This window comes from Oncorhynchus gorbuscha, linkage group LG18 (assembly GCF_021184085.1).
Source record: "Oncorhynchus gorbuscha isolate QuinsamMale2020 ecotype Even-year linkage group LG18, OgorEven_v1.0, whole genome shotgun sequence".
Taxonomy (NCBI): domain Eukaryota; kingdom Metazoa; phylum Chordata; class Actinopteri; order Salmoniformes; family Salmonidae; genus Oncorhynchus; species Oncorhynchus gorbuscha.
Window position 1 is genome coordinate 24,548,753 of NC_060190.1, and position 5,427 is coordinate 24,554,179.

At 43.2% G+C, this 5,427-nt stretch overlaps 1 pseudogene; it reads right to left on the reverse strand.

The window, feature by feature from the left end:
• Positions 1–209: 209 nt before the first annotated feature.
• LOC124004126 lies at positions 210–1,072 on the reverse strand (annotated as a pseudogene).
• Positions 1,073–5,427: the final 4,355 nt, after the last annotated feature.

Sequence of the window (5,427 nt, forward strand, 5' to 3'; positions counted from 1 at the left end):
TTTACATATGAGGGAGTGGGGAGAATGAGGGAAGGGAGAGGATGATGAGGCAGTGGCTAAGTGGGTGAGATATTGTTTAATTGCATAATGGAAATGTACGTGATTTGTAAGTGAACTTTATGTCCAATTACAGAAAACACCTTGTTCAGTAATCATCTCACCTGTTAGTTGGCGATGAACTATGTGGACATTAAGGGTAGCAGTGTCGATCAGATGGAAAATATCTTCTTATTCCACTTGGTTGTTGTCCGAGTGCATTCCACAAAGCTGTTTATCATGTCAGCCTTATCCACTGCCCCCATTTTGAGGTTATAGTCAGGCACACAGTCTGGTTTGATTTTTCTCTCTCCCGTCAGGTGGACCCCCTTTCCTGTGGCCGACATGGTTGCTGTATGGACAGTGGAGAGGACATGGACGTCTCGCTTGTCATGCCACTTTACTGCCAGCTTTTGACCGTTCTCCTTGAACTCCACCTCTCCTCTCTGCATCTTCCTGCATCCAAATTCCGGCATCTTCTTCCTGTTCGACCTGACTGTGCCACAGGCCCCTGTGCTGTTGGAGAGCAGATGCTGGAAGAGTGTGGGACTGCTGTAACAATTGTCCACATACAAAGTGTGTCCCTTCCTGAGATGAGGAGCCAGCATGGTCAACACCGGGGACCCAGGGACCCAGACACCCCAAGCCCCTCATAATGTTGGATGTCAGTGGTGGACCCTGTGTAAACTATAATGTCCTGGACAAATCGTGTCTTCATGTCGCACATGACAAAGAACTTGACCCAAAACCTGCGCCTTTTGGAGGGAATATATTGATGGAACACCAGCCTACCTTTTCATAACATCAAGAACTCATCAATGGATAGGTCCTTGTATGGCACATATAGTAGACCAAGAACATTTCTTATTTTGTATAACGGGTCATTTAGGATGAAAGTAGCATTGTTGATGAAATGCGGGCATTGCAGCAGAAATAGGAAGCGGTCTTGGGAAAAGAGGGTGTCAAAGAAGGGGGTTGCAACCATAGGATCTGTGCTCCAGTATTCTCTTAGGGAGTTATTCTTTACAATCCCCATGAGAAGGACTGTCACCAGGAAGGCATATATTATTCATTTCTCTAACTGTGGTTGTCACCCATTTAGAGAGTTTCCCCCTCACTCCCAGCTCTCTCTTCTCCTGGTGATCCAAGGCATAGTGATTAGTCTCCACAACTATGTCTCCCACCAGCTCCTGTATCAGAAACAACTTGAAGCACTCTCCCTCTGATAGAAATGGCAAGGGACATAGCACTCCAGACTTGGACTCATCAAAGCAAACAGCAGGGCCAGGAAGGGTGAAATGGCTGGTGGCCTTCCAGCTACCACATAACTCCTGTACTTCATCTACTGCTGATCTGCCTCCATCACCACCAGCATCTTCAAAGGGACCTGGGACTTCATCAGTGGACAAGAGGTCCTCAGATTCGGGGTTCTCACTGCCTACAAGGCTGAGCGTAGCTCCTCACTGTCACTGTCAGAATCTGATTCCTTACTTTCATACTCAGACTCATTGTCAGAATGTTCTTTTAAACCTCCAGAATTTCCACATTTGTGAATTGTCTCCTTTTGAAAGACATTGCTAATCCTTCAGCTTATCTGACTAGCTACATACATACACATACATAAACAATAACCCCAAATGGCTCAGAGTGGGAGTGAGAGGTTACTTCATTGACTGCCGGCATGCGCAACTTGTATCAACAAATCACTATCAGAAAATGTTTTGTGTGGTAATTATTTATATATTTACTGTTTTTTCACATGTTTTCAAGTACTGGTTACAAATCATGCATTCTGATTCTTGCATAGACTGTAATGACCACATATTGTGTGTGTAAAATACTTTTTTGAAGGTTGTACTGATTATGCTGAGCCTAAGCTAGTTCCAGCTATGTGTGGAGCCATGTTTTTTGGCATGCAATGCATTCTGGGTTTCACATAATCGTCTGTCGGACCAAAGATGTTATAATAAAATAAGGTGAGTAAGGGTTCAGTCATTTTCTGAGAACTTCCGGAAGTGAATGGTGGGTTGTGAGCAATGGTAGACGACACACCCCCTTCAACATGCATACTATAGTCAGAACAAACTCATCTAGTCTTCTCTTAATATCTTTGCTTTCTGTGAGATGTAAAAGCAAGGCTGCTAGCAGAAACTACCCATCTTCGGATTACTTTCGATTTCGAGAAAGTGTTGTACTCAATTATTTAGATCAATGGTGAGCTCACCCGTGATGTGATCAATTATAAATAGTAATTGCTAATAGCTAATTCATTTTGTAGTTTCTGTCAGCCGAGAGTTATAAAAATATGACCGCTTGTGTTATGTCAATCTTTCCTCAGTTAGCGCCAGGACAAATGTAGCCTACATTTTTCAGGTTTGGATAATCCTGTTATGCTGTAGATACTGTGAATGTCTGAACATTGCATCCAAAAATAGACTGCTCACATTCTGGACATAACGTTGTAAGGACTGTGTTTGTGCAAAATGCTTCTGAAAAAACAGTGTGGCCAGCTCAAACGCTGATTGCTGCGTCATTCGAAACTGCAAAGGCAGATTGGCACTCGTCGCAGCGAATGACGGGGTTGAGGGCCTGTTCAGGTGTTTGGAGTAAATCCTTTCCGTCCGACTCATTAAAGAAAAATGATTTGTCCAATTCGAGGTGAGTAATCGCTGTGCTGATGTCCAGGAGCTCTTTTCAATCATGAGAGATTTCAACAATAAAATACTTGATGAACTTAAAGTGCTAAAAGTAGTAGCCTACAATATGGAAAAACTTAAAACACACAAATACATAAAGCTTATGTAAAAACAATATCTAGACCTAGGCCTATATCATAAGATCCTTTCAGTAACTTTGGTTCACGTTAGTTTATGAAATGAACAAAGGAATCTGGCATGAGAATATATTTCTGTCCTACCCTTTGGAGCAGGACATGTAATGTCCATGGCCTTTTCATTGCAAAAGTCATGATCTTCTCAAAAATACATGTTTGCCCGGGTATGTCCAGTCCGGAGGATGCTTTCACATCTCTGAGAGGAAGGACATCAGCATTGCACAGCAGCTGAAACCTGGCTCCATATGAGTGAAAACTCCTTGGCCACAACAACACCAGTCTTCAGACAATTAAAGCTGTAAAATAGGAAAGCAGACTGAAATAGACAAGACATTCAAACATTGCATAACAACAATTACATGAAGTGAACCCCAAGTTCAAGCAATAAGCTCAAAGTACAGTGTACAAAGTACAGTACAACTTTTAAAAGTTGCATCATACTGCAGCACAGCATGCTGGATGTTGTGAAATGGTATAGCATGTTGGACTGTATGACATCATAGTATTTTACTGTCATTGTTGCCATTAATGCTAGTTCGACCCCCATAGGGCATCTTTGAGGGCGTCTTTATGAAGCTTGCTGGTGTTTGCTTAATTTTCCAAATAATCCTAGGTCCATGCAGACCAGACATTTTGATTGCTATATGCTACCCAAAAGAGCCTATTTCAAGGTTTTTACTGAACCTAGTTTTGCCAAACAACACAAAATGTTTACAGATGATCTTTCTTTCAAAATGTAACATTTTCCTAGAATAACCACAGCTCCATACCTACTGATGATGATCAGCAAATACTGATTTGGGGGAAATATCCTTTATATTTTATTAATTTATATTCCATCAAATTGGAATATGGGGCGGCAGCGTAGCCTAGTGGTTACAGTGTTGGACTAGTAACTGAAAGGTTGCAAGTTCAAATCCCTGAGCTAACAAGGTACAAATCTGTCATTCTGCCCCTGAACAAGGCAGTTCACCCACTGTTCCGAGGCCATCGTTGAAAATAAGAATTTGTTCTTAACTGACTTGCCTAGGTAAATAAAAATATTCATATTGTAAAGGGCTAGGGAATATAAGCATGTCTGCTAAATTAACAAGTTCATTTCATTGACATGGCGCAGTCATAGCCTCAGCTACTATAACACAGATAAATACATGTTAAAACATGCTATTCTGTTCAATTGAAATAAATTGTCTTCGTACCATGTTTATGTTGTGACCTCCCTAAACATAATATGAATAGATTTCTTTGTGATTGTGTATATTAAATTGATTTATTAGACTGGCGGCAATTGGTAAGCTACTCATCGAGTCCCGGCTCTTTTACTGTTAATATGCATATGGTGCGTTGAGGATGAAATGATCAAAATATAAAGTTTTATTCTTTTATTACATTTGTCTCAATGTAGGCCTACTGCTAGAATGCTAAAATACAAATATTTAGGAAAAGTCAGGGACAGGTCGGTTCAAGGTTTTAACCTCACTAGGGTAGGGGGCAGCATTCGGAATTTTGAATGAAAAGCGTGCCCAATGTAAACTGCCTGCTACTCAGGCACAGAAGCTAGGCTATGCATATAATGGTAGATTTGGATAGAAAACACTCTAAAGTTTTCAAAACTGTTAAAATAATGTCTGTGAGTATAGCAGAACTGATATGGCAGCCGAAGACCTGAGGTATATCCATCCAGGAAGTGCTATTATTTTGAAATGCCTGGTTTTCCATTGAAAGCCTATCCACCATACAAAGACGTATGACCTAGTTCACAATCTCTATTGCTTCCACTACATGTGGCCAGTCTTTAGGCATGGTTTCAGGCTTTTACTCTGAAAAATGAGGGAGAAATAGCACTTTCACTGAGAGGACAGTGGAAATTTCCAAACATGAGTCCAGCACGTGACTGGGAGCTCGCGAATCACATCTCTGCATGTCTGGCAGACATATCAGTGTGGATGACGGATCACCACCTCAAGCTGAACCTCGGCAAGACGGAGCTGCTCTTCCTCCCGGGGAAGGACTGCCCGTTCCATGATCTCGCCATCACGGTTGACAACTCCATTGTGTCCTCCTCCCAGAGCGCTAAGAACCTTGGTGTGATCCTGGACAACACCCTGTCGTTCTCAACCAACATCAAGGCGGTGGCCCGTTCCTGTAGGTTCATGCTCTACAACATCCGCAGAGTACGACCCTGCCTCACACAGGAAGCGGCGCAGGTCCTAATCCAGGCACTTGTCATCTCCCGTCTGGATTACTGCAACTCGCTGTTGGCTGGGCTCCCTGCCTGTGCCATTAAACCCCTTCAACACATCCAGAACGCCGCAGCCCGTCTGGTGTTCAACCTTCCCAAGTTCTCTCACGTCACCCCGCTCCTCCGTTCTCTCCACTGGCTTCCAGTTGAAGCTCGCATCCGCTACAAGACCATGGTGCTTGCCTACGGAGCTGTGAGGGGAACGGCACCTCAGTACCTCCAGGCTCTGATCAGGCCCTACACCCAAACAAGGGCACTGCGTTCATCCACCTCTGGCCTGCTCGCCTCCCTACCACTGAGGAAGTACAGCTCCCGC